We start from the raw sequence: 17,609 nt of genomic DNA on the forward strand, positions 1-17,609 counted from the left end.
CCTATTTTATTTCAATCCAAAGTATCAGTGTTTTAGTAAATTTATAGACTCCGATTTTCTTACAGAGTATTAATATTGTAAAAAATAAATAAAAACAAGATTTTTAAAAACATTAAATTAATTTTTTTAAGTATAAAGTATTGCTTGTATTTTTGTTACTATAGTTGAGGCATTTTAATAGGCCACATTTGACATCTGTCTGAATAATCTCCATAGTGAGGTGAGCTGCTTAAAAACATCGACCAAAACGAATAAATCGATACGGACTTGAAATAAAATATTTGAATTTTATGTGCTATTTATAAAATCAAAAACGAATTCCTGGCCTATTATTACTTTTTCTTTTGCAAATTCAAAGAGCAAAATAATACAAGTACATAATTTACAAGAAAAATTGCAATTATTCACTTAAAATATCAAACTGTCCAATTTTGTATTATCAATATTAATTTCACATGAATATGTGTTACTTTTCACAACGTGTTTATGAATTTATGGGGATATTTCGTTACAAGTAATCAATGCATCTGATTCTACTTATTCGCTTTCGATTTTTAGAGTAACATCCCTAGAGATTAAAAAGAAAAAAGGTCAGCTGACGTAACATTGTAACGATGTCAGTTCTTTAAATCATAATTTGTTTTTTATGTTTAAAATTGCTTATCAGTGAAAGTAAATAGTAAAAAACTCATATTGGTTATGTTTATAATAAATATGTAATCGTTATCAGAAAAAGTTCATAAATTGTGCAGTAATAACAATGACAAAATATTTATTTTTTTTATGTCGTCGTTACAAGACTACCTGGCTCAATTTTGATGAACTGTCAAATGTGGCCTATTAAAATGCCCCGACTATAATTACAGCAGCAATATGTTTGCACTTGCCGCTCTGGTTATAAACGCAGCTGCATTTTACTCCAGCAACAACCGATCATTATTATCTATCTGTAAGAATGAATAAAAATGTTTAGACTACGTTTATCTAAATGCTTAGTTACGTTTTTGGTTGGCTCATTACTTACGTTTGAACTTGTTTGATAGGGTGCTAAAGTCACCGATGTTCAACGAATTATATTGGCTCGTATTAAATAACATTGCCATTAGTTCTTAGCAGGATATGTGAGGGATGTAGAAGACTACATCCCTTACATGTCCTGCTAACACCAATTTATTTCCTTTTAGCACAGATTTTTTTTTCCTTTTTAGCCTTGAAACTTATTGAATGTTTTATACTTTCAAAACCAGTTTTTTATGATTATATTCATTTTCCAGAAGTAGTTTTTAACTAAATCTAACCCAAATACCATTAATTATTGTTCTAAATATATTTTATTTGCTATAGTATTTACAAAATAAACAAACAGCGCTAGCGCTGTGTTTCGCCGAGTGAGTGAGTTTACCGGAGGCCCAATCACCTACCCTATCCCCTTCCCTACCCTCCCCTATTCCCTTCCCATCCCTACCCTCCCCTATTACCCTATTCCCTCTTAAAAGGCCGGCAACGCACCTGCAGCTCTTCTGATGCTGCGAGTGTCCATGGGCGACGGAAGTTGCTTTCCATCAGGTGACCCGTTTGCTCGTTTGCCTTCTTATTTCATAAAAAAAAAAAAACTCTTGTTGTTTATTTTTTGACACATGCCCCTAAAACTTCGTTTGAAATATGTCACTACTGACGTGCACGTTCCGAATAATATATTTTACACAGTACTTAGACACAATAGACATAACTACCAGTAGTTCGACTGCAAAGAAACGGACAGGTTTCAATATCTGTCAAATTCGTCGGGTTTCACTAGGATTATGAACGGATTGTGCCTCGCGCTGGCTGATATAATTTATTTTTAAATATTTAAAATAAAGATTTCAAAATTGGATTCTGACAATTTTAATCACATGTGCCAAAACACAAACAACAATACGACCAAAGAGGAACACGTCCATCGAATATGTCATAGTTTTAAATTCGTAGGTAACAAGTTAACAACCCTAGCGACGATTTTCGCCATAATACGTCAAATTTAAAAATTTCAACATCAGTTCTAAGTCGGCATACTCTATCATTCTGTCTACTCTGACTTAGACTTTCAAACTAGACTAGAATCAGTGCACGCGCGAATAGGAGTGATTAGGGATAAATAAATTAAGAAAGTTTTAATTTCAAAGGTACGGTTGAGTTACTTTTTGCGTTTATATTATAAAGGTAGTCCATACGTATAGGACTGGGGTTCTCAAACTACTTTGTCTACCTGAACAAATTATTATTTAGCGCCCACGAGGGGCGTTATCGCCCACTTTATCAAAGGCTGGTCTAGGACCATACGTGTACGAAAAAATTGCATAATACTAGTACCAATTGCCAACTGGCACATTAGTGACCCAGTTGATAGTACTATGAACACTGAGCATGAGTCACGCGGCTCAGAACTTCCGAAATAATCGGCCTAGTGCGAGCCGAACTCGCGCACGAAGGGTTCCGTACGCGTTTTTTGTATGGGAGCCCCCTTAATTTTTTATTTTAATATTATTATTTATATTAAATTTTATTATTAAATATTAAAGTATACATAATATAAATAAGAATTTTGTGAAAAATTTAGGTACCTACCTGCCATTATTGATATAGAGCAAAAAAGGCCAAAAACATCACGTTTGTTAAATGGGAGCCCCCCTTAAGTATTTGTTGTTTCAGCGGCAATAGATGTAATACATAATCTGTGGCAAATCTCTAGCTCTTACCGTTCTTGAGTTACAGACTGTAGACAGACAGGCAGAAAGACGGACAGACAACGAAGTCTTAATAATAGGGTCCCGTTTTTACCCTTTTGGTACGGAACCCTAAAAATACGACGCACGACGTTCTGTGAACCCACGTTTAATATACGTGGGAGAGCCATGCTTCGGCACGAATGGGCCGGCTTGACCGGAGAAATACCACGTTCTCACAGAAAACCGGCGTGAAACAGCGCTTACGCTATGTTTCGCCGAGTGAGTGAGTTTACCGGAGGCCCAATCCCCTACCCTATTTCCTTCCCTACCCTCCACTATTCCCTTCCCTTCCCATCCCTACCCTCCCCTCCCCTATTCCCCTATTCCCTCTTAAAAGGCCGGCAACGCACCTGCAGCTCTTCTGATGCTACGAGTGTCCATGGGCGACGGAAGTTGCTTTCCATCAGGTGACCCGTTTGCTCGTTTGCCCCCTTATTTAATTAAAAAAATGGTTTTTTATGCATACTAATTACTAATATTATAATGATGTGTTTTTGTCTTCCTGTCTGTTACCTCTTCAGTCTTCACGCTTGGACCATTGAGTTGATTGTACTCGTAATGAACATTGTAAAGAGCTGATACTTTGAGTCCTAAGAAAGGGTGTGCTATACGAGTAGTTTCATTGTTTTGATCCCTAAAATCGAAGTTGTAATAAATTCTTAAAGTCTAGTACATATTAAACAAAATAATTATTATAATATCCACAAAAAGAAGCGAAATACTCTACCTATACTTATATTATTTCTACTTATCATTATCATAAAAAAATAATTAAATTTGTTTTTTTGCATGTCGTTAGAATAGGTAATATTGATATATTTTTGAAACAAAAAATTCAGTGAAAAAACTCGAAAGCGCGACGAATGATATCGAGTGTCAGCACTCACCGCGTTATCAGTTATCACTGATACTGGCTGATATCTCATTAGTAAATCGCCAATTGGTATCACTTATACTATTATATCTGTCTATGCTGCGACACTTTTTATCTATTAGGTAACACAAAACATATAATATGTTAAAATTCTTAAGTATTTTCTTTTTTTTTTGAAGTGAGACTTCTTTAGGCTCGTTGAGAGTAAGGCGACGATTTTGACTAAGTTTCACTTCTGAGTTCTGACTTCTGACACGTGTGCTCGGCACACGCTCTTTTTTGCAAATTGCGGTTCCGTGGAGTTAATAATCAGCCAAGTTTGCACTTGGCTGATTATTTACTCCACGGAACCCGACTTGCGTCGGACTCGCGCACTAAGGGTTCTAAGGGTACCTACTGTTATCACAGAATACATATTAGTACTCGCTTAGGATTTTTTGAATATTCCAAGTGCCTATAATTATGTTGCCATTATTGATTAGGAGCAAAAACAGCCAAAAAATTACGTTTGTTGTATGGGAGCCCCCCTTAATTAATTTTAATTTTATTTTGTTTTTAGTATTTGTTGTTATAGCGGCAACAGAAATACACAATCTGTGAAAATTTCACAAGTGTAGCTATAGCAGTTCTTGAGATACAGCCTGGAGAGTGGAGACAGACAGACGGACAGGCGGACAGACATCGAAGTCTCAGTTCAGTAATAGGGTACCGTTTTTACTCTTTGGGTACGGAACCCTAAAAATAGCAATGTCAAGTAATAAAATTCTGGCCAACATACAATAAATAAATAATAATCTACTAGATTCTTGATCTAAGTACCTCTAGAACTAGATAGTACTTGATGGGAGCGTATGAACTATGAATTGATTTTTTTGGTCATTTTGTTAGAATTGTATTTCGCTTTCTGTAGCATACATGATACATCTACGCATCGGCTCTTATGTTTGTCGAGAATACCTGGAAAGCTTTTCGAACATGCACAGAATTTTAACGCATCTCCTTGACAACACGTTCTCGACTCTACTGCTCGAAGATAAAGTACGTTGTCGATTGCATTAGATGTGTTTTTGTATGTCAATTCGCGCCAATTTGCAAACCGTTGAGGCTGTTGAGGCTGTTGAGGGGTCATCGCATATTGTATGCTTCAATAACACAGATTGTGATGCCACGGTGGAAACATAAAAAATGTGAACACAACATCTCTCTCAGTTATTTATTAGTGTTATTACTAAACTAAGGATAATAATTATTAATAATTAGTCACGATGCTGTTTCACAGGTCAATTTTTCCTGGTTATAATTTATATTATGCTGTCACACTGAGTAGGGATTAAAGGCCTCTCCAAATATCTTCTACAACTTCAGTAAAAATAAGATAATATACTAAAACGTCAAAATGTGCCCTAAACATTAAACAACCCCTAAGTGAAATTCATTTCACCACACATTTTGCTTTGATACGCTGTCAGCTGTGAGTTCAGAGTTGTAAGTTGTGACTATATTATATTAATATGACTAGGCTTTCTACTCTATAGCCTTTACTAACTTCGTTTCCGAAAGAAACCAAATCAAAGCTCAGTTTTTTTTTTTATAAAATAAGGGGGCAAACGAGCAAACGGGTCACCTGATGGAAAGCAACTTCCGTCGCCCATGGACACTCGCAGTTTCAGAAGAGCTGCAAGTGCGTTGCCGGCCTTTTAAAAGCGAATAGGGTAATAGGGGAAGGTAGGGAAGGGAATAGGGTAGGGGATTGGGCCTCCGGTAAACTTACTCACTCGGCGAAACACAGCGCAAGCGCTGTTTCACGCCGGTTTTCTATGAGAACGTGGTATTTCTTCGGTCGAGCCGGCCCATTCGTGCCAAAGCATGTCCATTGGTACACGAGCACGGGCCTGGTCGACCCTAAAGCTTTTGTTTTTTTTTTAATTTTTTTTATAAGTACAAAAAAATAAAAATAAAAAAAAGCTAAATCATGCAGGATATAATTTGTAAAGTGCACCTCATAAGTAAAGTATATTAGTAAAGTAGATCATCTACTTTACTAATATACTTAACTATATTAGATATATAATATAATATTATCATTGACGAAGAAATAAGGAAATAAAAACCAATAAAAATATAGGCTAAGAGGATCTGCAGAAGATTTTTCTTACATAAGAAATGTTTGTTTGTCAGTCCGCGACGTGTAGTTCCGGCCTTGCGCGACGTAGAGTAGGGGACACCCCCTGTAGAGATATATCTAGTTATGTCGGTGTTACTGAGGTAGAGATAAAAATAACGATTATTATTGCAGATGGAAATTAATCTCGAAATGTTATTGCGACCTACTTATTTTTAATACTACTGTTTATATTTTCAAATCTACAAAATATGCAGGTGGTACCGTTCATTAGTTAAAAGTTTTAAGAGGGAATAGGGTAATAGGGGAGGGTAGGGAAGGGAAGGGAATAGTTGAGGGTAGGGAAGGGAATAGGGTAGGGGTTAGGAGATTGGGCCTCCGGTAAACTCACTCACTCGGCGAAACACAGCGCAAGCGCTGTTTCACGCCGGTTTTCTGTGAGAACGTGGTATTTCGGTCGAGCCGGCCCATTCGTGCCGAAGCGTGGCTCTCCCACGTATAAAATAGTTCAACAATTATGATCATTGGATACCATAATAATAATATTATGACAGTATTTTGTAATGCTCCTTGAATTTTGGAGATTTCTCGCAGTTTGTCAAACTTGGCAAGCACGAGTCGAACGATGAGTTTTTGGTATATATTCCAAAAACAGATTTTGTAAGATTTCCATCTGTTCCTTGGACTCTATGTCTCGGTACTTTTTCTATGAACTGTTACGTCACGTCTTATCAGCCCGCTTATCAGTGTTAGGTCGATGACCTCCGGTGTCGATACAACATACTTACTGCATATTATGGGAAAGGACAGAAAGGTAAACAGCTGATGGAGATGATAATAATTATGTCGTTACCGGCGTAGTGTTTTTAAAGTACCCGCATACGGCGATACCTAAATTTAGCTCGGCTGTATATGACTTGCATAATTGAAGGTTCTTAACTTTGCTGATGACGTGTTTTACACTAAAATAAATGGTTATAATTCACACAAGAGATTAATTTTATTCAACTTCTTGGCGCTAAAATAAGTGATATCTTTACTCGATGAACATTGTAAACTATCATATTGTGTACGAAATTTGGTACTTTAAGTCCTGGGAAGTATTTAATATACATATAATATAAATTATCATCTCAATCTCATAGTCTAAAATCGAAACCGGAATTTTCACTGTAACATTTTGCAAGCAATTTTCCGTAATGCCTGTTCCGCTCGTGCGTAATTTTCTGAAGATTTTTTCATCCAACGTTATTATATCAAGTTTAAATTATTTTTAAATATGAATCGAACTAGATACTCTTCACTGTTTTAATAAAATTCGGCACAGCTATGCTATCCTATATCACACAAAGTAAACTTTATTGAATCTTAAAATATGTTAAGTTCTCGACTGGTTTACCTTAAGATTGCTCGCAGTTCGGGCTTCTGCTGTAGACAGCAACATAATATTGTTTATACTATAACTTATAACCAAAATAATGAGACCATTCAAATTATTGTCATTTTGTAATGAAGTTTCGTGCCTCGATTCGCCGATTGAACTTTATTACTATCGGCTGTGTATAAGTGTAATGCTCACAGCTCACAGCCTTCGCCGAGAGCATCTAGGTATTATTAGCGGACCGGTTGTGATATCGATCTACCACGTCAAGTTAATGTTTAAAGCAGTGTTTTTCAACCTTTTTTACGATGTTGTATAAAAATATTACGCGACCCCCTCCACTCTTTACTTTTTTATCATGTTTATAAATATGTATATTGTACTCGTATATCCCTTTGTTTAAATTCTTCTACTTAAAAATTATCTTTACTTACTTATAATTTTTATTGTTTTTTTACTGTAATAGTTTTGTCGACCTCGGTTTAAAGCATTCAATTTCATATTTAAGACAAAAAAAACTTTATATTATATTATTACCGCATCTTTTATGGCGTCAGACGTCAGTTGATTTTTTCTGACCAGCCGTCATGTTATCTTTATTTCTATCACAATAATGATATAATTATCCTGCTTACACTCATTTTAATGTTAATCACGTTTAACACGTCCTACAGAGTGACCTAGCATGGTCATCCCATCGACTACAGGGTGACCATGACCGATCACATTGTCGGACAAAGTATAAAACAATAATTATTATGCATGGTCACTCATAAAGTAAGCATACTAATATTATAATTGTCCTACAAAGCTACACAACTCGGTCGCCCTGGGCCTACAAATGTCCCACAAGCTTGGCCGCCCTGGTAGTTGTCCTACAAGTAGTCCTGCAAAGTGCGTGCACATGGTCGCCGTGGCGGTGTGGCGCACGTCCGCCATTTACATACGCATCTGCCGCGGCCCGCGGTTCCTTGACCGGGAAAATAAATCGGCCAAGTGCAGCCGCATTAAGACGGCTTATCTCAAACAATACGAGTGAGGTACACGCACACTGGGACGGGCCGCGCCGCAGCGGGCGACATTCTATATTTATACAGGGTGTAACAAAACTAAGTGATAATACTTTAGGATGTGTATGTGCCCCTCATATAGAGTTCACTGTAAAAGTAGCAGTGCTAAAAGAGTTTTTGTGATTTGTATGGGCAAGCGCGCCAGCGTTAGAAATTTTCCCATCAAAAGTTTAAAAAAGGGACCTCTTTCATCGCTCATACTTTCACAGTGAACTCTATACAAGGGACACATACACACCCTAAGTATTATCACTCAGTTTTGTTTCATTTTGTATAATAGTATGACTGAGTGCGAGATACACCATAAACATAATATAAAAAATGCGGGTCGCAGGCCGCAGCGGCTACGGTCATAATGTGCCCGCACCTTTATACTCTATTCCGATTCATTTTGATATAATGTAAACAAAAAGGTGTTAGGTGACCAAATGAATGAGCCACCTTTTTTGGAGTTAGTCAAAAATACACGTGTAGACTGTGTAGGTACGATTATATTATGTTAGTTATGGCTCATAAGTTATTGGTCAATTATGTAAATACATTTAGATGTTATGCTCAATATCTGACAATATCACATTTAAAATATACGGCGAAATGATTATTGCGATAACAACTTATTTATTGGAATTAGAAATTGTTTGCTTTCTCTACATTTTGAGTTAAAATAAATAAAAGGATATTTGGTAGTAGACGACATAAAGCTTTAGGAAATGAAATAGCTTATATAAGTGCAACGTTTTCATGTTAGAGGCAGCACTAGTGTTGTCAGTAACGTGTCGGACTTTGGTCGGATTATTTATTATATTATGTGCTAGTGGCACCCTCTGCTTCGACCTTCACGTAGAGATCATTAAACAATTAAAAATCCTGCTTCATCATCTTTTGCTGCAGTGTAGACTGTTCCTGCAAAAACCAAACATTTGGTCAACGTAAGTTGATTGTTTGAAGTTTAAAGATTAATGTTATTGGAAGTTAAACCCAAAATATTGACCTTTTTGAGGATCGAGCGAGGGTTTGATTGAACATTTCATGAGGACCCGGGTTTTTTGCGCCATATTTTTAAGATGGTACAAAAAATATGCATATTGCATTGTGATTTTTAAGATATTTTTTAAAGAAATCCCTGAGTCATGCTGTTTGTGATTGAGTTTCACATTACTCACCGCGTGTTACTGTTTTTTATGTTCTGTCCCTCGTCCGAAAATAAAAACACCATGAAGATATTACAAATTATATTTGAAATCGTCCTAAATAAACTTTGAGTTTTAAGTTATCTCTCCAAACTTATCTCTTTTTCACCAATCGCCCCCTAACATTATATTGTTGTCATCTAGCGGCTATTAGGGCCACCATAGTATATCTCTTAAAATTTTAACCTAAGTCAACTTAAGAATCTAGGTTAAAACTGTGACTCTAAAATACCATAAGATGATACTTAATGTTAAGGGACGGTTGGTGAAAATCAACACAAGTTTTGGTGAAATGGACTCCATGTTTTATTGCGATTTCCATTTGATATAACGCTAGAGCAGCAGCCAAGAAGTTTCCAAGATGTCTCGATGGCTGGCTGGATTGATTTCATAATTTTGGTGTAAAAACTACTACAGTCACAGCATTACTATATCGTTAATTAAGTGCACTGACCTCCATTATACAAGTACGCTGGACTGATGATACCCTTTGAAATGACAGCTATTTTTTGTGCCTATTTGAAGCGGAATCAGCTCCCCCTTTATTAGGGATAGGAACTAAATTTGACGTAAAAATGACGTTTGAAATTCGCCATCATAGCAGTAGTGGGAGTATTTGGAACTAATACTAGTGATGTACAACTGTCTTTTCTATTATCGATGAAATGTTTCCAGATTCAGATAATGTCGACCACTAGGACAAAAATATTAAATTAAATAATACAAACGCTACATATTTTTATTAAAGATTACACACTTCCTCTCCGTAATTTAGATAGGTGTAATAAATTAACAACGATTTCATACGTAGATAACGTGAAGTAGCAGTACCTATCTATAATCCATTTATTTTTAGCAGTTAGCACTACGAACAACTAAAAATAAAACTGAAGATAAGCTTCTAACAAAAACTTTGTTGTTGTTGTATTGTATTTTCTAATTTCCTTTCTAATATTATCAAAGTAGTGCTACAGTGTATCGTATTAAAGCTGAACAAAGCTGAATAAGTGTTCTGTGTGATTAGACCCTAACTAATCTCATCATATTATATTATAAAGCGGAAGAGTTTGTTTGTTTGAACGCTCTAATCTCAGGAACTGCTGGTCCAATTTAAAAAATTATTTCAGTGTTAGACAGCCCATTTTATATATTCTATCACGCTGAGACTAATAGGAGCTAAGAAATAAAGGAAAATGTGGAGAAAGCGGGGGAATGTATAACGTGAAGGATTATACAGGATGTAACAAAAATAAGTGATAATACTTTAGGGTGTATACGTGTTCCTTGTAGAGAGTTCACTGTGAAATTAGCAGCGCTGAAAGACCAACATTTTTTTCACTTTCGTATGGGGAAACTCGTGTCGCTCGGGCCCTTGCCCATACAAAAGTGAAAAAATTTGTTCGTCTTTCAGAGCTGCTACTTTCACAGTGAACTCTCTACAAGGAACATGTACACACCCTAAAGTATTATCACCTATTTTTGTTACACACTGTATAGGCTATTTTTTGTGGACCAATTTGTCTGTGTAATTAGATATTTACGTGGGAGAAGCCGCGCGGAAAGTCTAGTAATAATATAAAAGTTCCTTATTTATTTAGGGATCTAGCAAGCCAATTTTTATCGATTTACTTTATCTCATTTGATTTTCGCCATTTTGGCGCTGATTGCCGAAGTGCGAGGGAAATTAACTAATTGGATAATGCGATCCATAAATAAATGTGGAACGTTTGAATACATTTTTTTATTGGGGTGGCAAGGTATTTATAAATAATAAAAATATATGTGCGATACTTTAACATTATATTTTATTAGTTACCGTTACACAGTTACAGTCTGTCAAGAAAGAGTAGACGCTGAAATAAATTTTCCAAACATAATCACGATCAAATGGTAGTTTTGCGCCTTGTATTTTCACAGAGAACGTTTGAACACTTCAAATAGTAACGGCAAGCGGTAGTAGCGGACGCCAACCAGGCTTTTTAATTTTTTCAACCATAATTCCAGTCTTCCTTCGTCAATCGTCAGACGGAAACCTGTCAATTATTTTAAGAGCATAATATGTATTTGATAATAAAAATCGGTTATCGGAGATTTCAATACAATTATTATAGTTAACGATAAGTTTTATCGACAGGAAACTCCAGCACTATTGAATTTTATTTTTTATCAAAAATCGGTAAAACAAAGGTAAATATGTGGTGAATACGGTATAATAAGATTAGTGCCACATTTTTAAGTGCCTATATTATCAATAAAAGTTTAATATCGTAGAAATGAGCTGTTAAAATCACTTACTTGTGAAATGTAACCCCACATCCCTTTTTGTACCGTGTTTTACATAACATACTTACACCCTTTCATAGTTTAACTATGAACCACCACTTATATTATATATATTATTTAATCGCGTAAAACCTTTTAAAACACTTTAAAAACACGAAAACAATTCGAACGATTAAGCCATAGAGAATTAAAATAAATACATGGTTACCAATGGTTACGTCAAATTTAGTTCTCTGTCCTAATAATGGGGGCGCTGATTCCGCTTCAAATGGCACAAAAAAAAGTGGGGATCCTAGATCCAGCGTACTTGTATAATGGAGATCAGTGATTAAGTGCAATACGTGATGACATTTGACGTCATGTACTAATGAATAATAATAATTAGCGGTCAGGAGATAGGCGGCGGACGTCACCGGTTTTACCGACTGCAGGACTGAACACAATAGCCAATAATATAAACATTTGACAAGCAGATAATATAAATTATAAACATAGTCGTCCTGAAAATTGCAAACCAATTCTTAATCTGGGTTCCGCTGAATCAGATGTTTCCGTGGCGCGGCTATCTTCGGGGTTCCGTATTTCGAATAACTTTTAATATGCACTGAAATTCCTATCAAATATTTTATGTAAGAGTATAAATTACACCCGTGACCCGTATATATAATACACCGGTTTGCTACAAAATTGTGAAAGAAAACACGTTTGTTCAAGCCCACTTAACTAATTATTTTATCATGCCTAACAAATGCCGCGGCCGGCGACATAAATAAATCAATCATCAATGTACCATTTAATTGTCCAGCTGTCACAATGGAAAATGTTTTACAGCGCGATGAGAGGTGTCAGGTGACAGAAAGACGGACGGACAATAATAAGACGTATATTTTTCCCACTAAAGGCTCTCACACAAAACTGCGAATTCGCAACGCATCGTAAAAATCGGCAACAAAACTCATACTCAAAATGTCATTGCGATGCGATGGGAAATCGCAGTTTTGTGTGGGAGCCCTAAGTACGGAACCCTAAACCGAGCCCAAACGTTCATGAGCTAAGGACGAGTCTGTTATCGTCAGAATCTTAATGTACGGGCGGACCTCGGTTGAATTTGGATGCGCGGGCGCAGGCGGCCTCGCGCCCGGGCCAAGGAGCCCGACGTGACCGGCATCGGGCCTCCACGACACTCCACATAATAAGGCTCGGGGATTACCTATATACGTAATATATTGTTCATATAAGAAAGAATAATCGTCTAACTTTGAAGATCTAATTTGTATTGCCTATATACAGACGGCGATTAGTGTTGTATTACCAAATACGTTATTCTATATTATTCATATATTATGTATCTATAGTCTATACCAATTACCAGGGGTTCCCAAACTTATTTTTCCTACCCGCCCACTATGAAAACAAATTATGTTTAGCGCCCCCATTGTTTCAATTTAAAATGCATCCAGATGAAATGAAATTACAAATCACCCCCAAAGCCTCTACTCAACGCCCCTTAAGAGCTCACCTGACTCTAAAAATCAAACATCGTCCTTCTCTCTTCACACTCACGCCCGTCTTTCATATGCCAGGTGAAAAAGGACGGCGCGGAATCATCGCCGAGTTAGTTTTACTTGAATAAAAGACGAACTATAGTGATTATGAAAAAAGTGTTTTGAAAAAATTTAGGTTTTATCAATACCTTTTTACATATTAAAAAATATTAAAGAAAAGACAGCAAACTTCGAAGATCCAAGCAAAAATGTGTCTAAAACAAGGTTTTTTGTAAAAAAGAAACTATCGAGCATTTTTTGAGTAATCGTGTTTTCGTCTTGAGCATTTAATCTTTATAAACTGAAGTTACTTGTGTCAAAAAATTCAGTTTTCTAGACCTTACAGATTTTGAGATCTAGGTTAAAGTATGTAGTCAAGTTAGGGTCATATGGGCTCTTAAGACCTGCAGCCCCCACAAGGGGGCGTTATCGCCCACTTTGGGAAAGGCTGCATTAAAATAATACAATAGGGTACGGGGAACTGATGTTTGATCTAATAAAATAATAAATTATGATTTAAAAACATAAAATCAGTAATTATTGGAATAAACTAGATTACTGGGGCATGGCTCTTTAAAGGATGTTTCGTAGTGATCATGAAGTATGTTTACCATGGCAACAGTAGTACAGTAGTAATAGCACAATGTCATTTTACAGTAGCGTAACTTAGCTGTATTCTAGATAAATGATAATACTCAAGCTATCATATCATGGTGGCTGGCGGTAGCACAAAATATTATTATATCAAGTAAAAAATAGAGTTAAAAATATGTCAGATTGGCGACAGCAGCTTAAATCATTGTGCAAGTTTCCTGTTTATAACTGTTCTCTAAAGTTATCTGAAATCGCACATAGCGTGCACCCGATTCCAGTGGTCGCCGGTTTAATGATGTTCTACTGAATATGATTTGTACTGTGACACACCAATGTAAACAATAGCGGTCACCTTGAGTGTTGACGGCGCTTGTTGCAAAAAAATGACCTCACCGACTGAAGCAGGCCCAGCAATTACAAATTATTGTTTTTATAATAATTATTACGAAGGTATTTTTTATCTTCCTGATGAAAATGATTTGTTGTATTGGTGCGTCAGTAGCGTAAACGCTGAGGTACAAACTAATATTATCAAAGCTAAAGAATGATCCTATTACTGGTATTCTTTGATTAAAAAAAACAGTTTTAAAGCTCTTGATTGATGAATGATGACGAATGAATTTAAAGATTTACTCATGAGCAAAAAGTCCAAATTATACGTGCTATACAGACTACTGAGTGTAACAAAACTAAGTGATAATACTATAGGGTGTGTTCCTCGTAGAGAGTTCACTGTGAAAGAAGCAGCGCTGAAAGATCAACTTTTTTTAACTTTTGTATGGACAAGCTCATGAAGCTCGGGCGCTTGCCCATACAAATCACGAAAAAAAAAATCTTTCAGCGCTGCAAGTTTTACAGTGAACAGTAAGTAGACATAAGGGACACATACACAACCTAAACTATTATCACTTAGTTTTGTTACACCCTGTATATAGAGTCACTCATCAATCATTCATCATCAATCACATTTGAGCGGTTTTCCCCTAACCCAATATAGGTATAGTTTGTTTATAAACACTTGCTATACAGAACTATGAGATAAAAATAACCTATATCCCTAGTTGTAACTTGTAATACAGCATGCTAATAGTATTGTGATTTAAATATTGAGCGATTATCAGTCGGTCTGACACAAGGTCGGCGAGACATTACCGCGCGGTACCCTCACACCGCGTACGGTGTCGCTGCAGTTACGGTATAAGTGATATAAAATGATGATCTTTATGTATGGAATTTTTAATTACTACTAATACAAAAGTATAGTTAGGGATATGGAACTGTGAACGCACAGCTCTAAATTATGCACACAGCACAGCAAAAGGGTGCTGATATAACAAATATATTTTAAGTAGACGCATATAATATTAAAATTGCAATTAGTTCTGCTTATGTTTTGATTTTTTATCTGTAATTTTTTAACTGTGGTCCTGTTGATTATTATTTTTAATGAAAACGTAGTTTTGACATCATTATGCTTTGATTAATCTTGCAGTTAAGTTTTGAAGCAACGCAGCGGTGCTCGTGTGTCGTATGAAGGTGCACATTTTTAATGCACTCGTCGTCGGTGATAATGCAACAAGTAATCCTTGACTCCGATCACAATTATCTGGACGTTTTGCTTCATCACACAGCACACTGTGCATCGGTACACTCCAACAAATATAAAATGTATTTAATGTAGTATAGTATTAGTATTGCTGATACATCTGACGCCAGTTACTGGACTAGATGGAACTGGATGCTGGACATGTGTACAATAGTACAGTGCCGACTGCTGATCCAGGCTAATCCAGTAACACTGGCGTCCGCTGCTATAACGATTGTAAACGCACTTGAGTCCAAATTCTGCTATGTAACTTTAAAAGTAAGAAGATGGGCGTGCTTTGCCTAACAATTATTATGAAAAGTATAAACAGAATTCTGCGTACTGCTATTTAAACTTTAAGTTTTTAATATAAATTTGCTTAAATGGAAGAAACATTACTATTTTTTTATAAAAAAAAAAAACCTCTCGAGATAATTCCGTCTCGCCGCTCGAGTGACTGAAAACATTATGTCTATGCTGAAAACCAACAACTGTTACTTGGTGTTACTGTTTTTTAACACAATAATACTGTATGCTGCTAACTGTACACATATCATGTGTAACGTATTGCACTCATTATGTACAATGTACACGGCGAACTTGACTTCTTTAGAGATCTGTTGGCGTCGATTGACACTGAGACGATATGTCATACGACGTTGCGTTTTAAAATTCAAGAATAACCTTTATTTACAAGGATAAACACAGAGAGTTGGAAATTCGAGCTGCTCTCTAAATGAAAAAAAAAACTATTCAATGTCCTTACCCGGAACTCAAAGTATTTCCATACCTTTCATCAAAATCGGTGCAGCGCGGTTTGGACGTGAAGAGGTAACAAACAGACACGCTGTCGTATGTATATTATTATTATGGATTATTATATTATTATAATGCTTAGTTTCCTATTCCCAAGTCAATGAAATATGACCTAACATAATACCTAACCAGTTTTACTTTATGTCGTTAAAAAGCTTAGACAAATCTGACGAAATTCCTAATTTTATTATTTGTAACATAATATAATAAAGTATAGTATTATGTAATCAACTAAAACTATAATTTGTTTTCGTTGAAACTCCATTATTTTATTCCTATATTTTGAGTTATGAACTTGATCAGTAATACTGCCATTAATTTAAGTAGGTAGAGTCAAGACTCTACCTATTTACCGCATATGTTACGTTACATTGCTAACGTGTTAACTGAAAATGTATAGAGTTAATGTCAAAATTTATATTAAATTGAATTTGTAGTATAGAAGCATACTGGATAACTATAAATTATTGACTATAATAACATACCTGCAAATCAGACCTGTGACTCCAATATCAGCAGTGTTATCAGATCTATGCAGGTTGTTATTACGGCCAATTGCTCCTTATCGCGGCAATAATTGACGTCTAATTGTTGCGTTATAATGTATGGACGTACAAACAACACGGTCGAGTTCCCCTCACCTCTGTACCGATACTCGCTGGGCCGCGTTGTCTCAAGACTTTAGTCCGCCGATTCTGCCGTTTCAATCTGACTTTCTGACTTTTGACCAATCAGCGCCCGGAAAATTTAAGTCACGGATTCGTCACAGATTTGAATACTTTCGTCACTTTTAACAAATGACATTCGAATAGAAATCGAATTTGTCTTACTGACAGTAGGTAACTACTGTAAAGTTGCACTTCTTGGGCGAGTCTGACGTCCAGTTATTTCGGCATAAACTGATTCGCAACGACATTGTCGTATGGATCAATCAGTATTTTTGTTGGATTGATAGCAGAATCGAGGTGTAGAAGGCTGAGTGTGAGTTGTCAGTACTCAGTCGACGCTCGCCTAGCGATGAACTTGCTCCAGTAGATGTTCAAGGGAACAGCTAACAATGGTCGCGTGCCGGCCTCGCGGACCCAGTGACCTTCCCGGTACATTTCTCTCGACGCTATCATTAATTTTAGCCTTTCTTTTCCAATAAATCATTACTCATTATCATTCGATTCTAATTACTAGTTATTAAGATCACGGTTCTCTTCCTCAAACTTGTTACTTAGTAGATAATTACGGCGCTACTTCGTTGAAAAACGATGTCTAAAGTTAAAACTGCGCGCTCAACTAATGACGTTGGCTCTGTTTAAAATGATTGTTTTACCGACAGGGGTCGACCAGTCGAAAAGTAGGTACACTTAAATTGTGCCAAAAACTCGTATGTT

The 17,609-nt window shown here is 36.2% G+C and overlaps 1 protein-coding gene and 1 long non-coding RNA gene across 2 annotated transcripts in view; both read left to right on the plus strand.

Annotated features, from left to right (window-relative positions):
- LOC121732296 (ETS homologous factor-like) overlaps window positions 1-17,609 on the plus strand; it is a 40,472-nt gene that overhangs the window by 21,122 nt on the left and 1,741 nt on the right. The gene's annotated exons all lie outside the window — the stretch shown is intronic.
- LOC121732297 lies at window positions 508-17,420 on the plus strand. Its single transcript, XR_006036348.1, has 3 exons — window positions 508-616; window positions 5,318-5,323; window positions 17,410-17,420. It is a non-coding gene; the product is annotated as an uncharacterized LOC121732297 (long non-coding RNA).

This window comes from Aricia agestis, chromosome 12, assembly GCF_905147365.1.
Source record: "Aricia agestis chromosome 12, ilAriAges1.1, whole genome shotgun sequence".
In the NCBI taxonomy this organism is placed as follows: domain Eukaryota; kingdom Metazoa; phylum Arthropoda; class Insecta; order Lepidoptera; family Lycaenidae; genus Aricia; species Aricia agestis.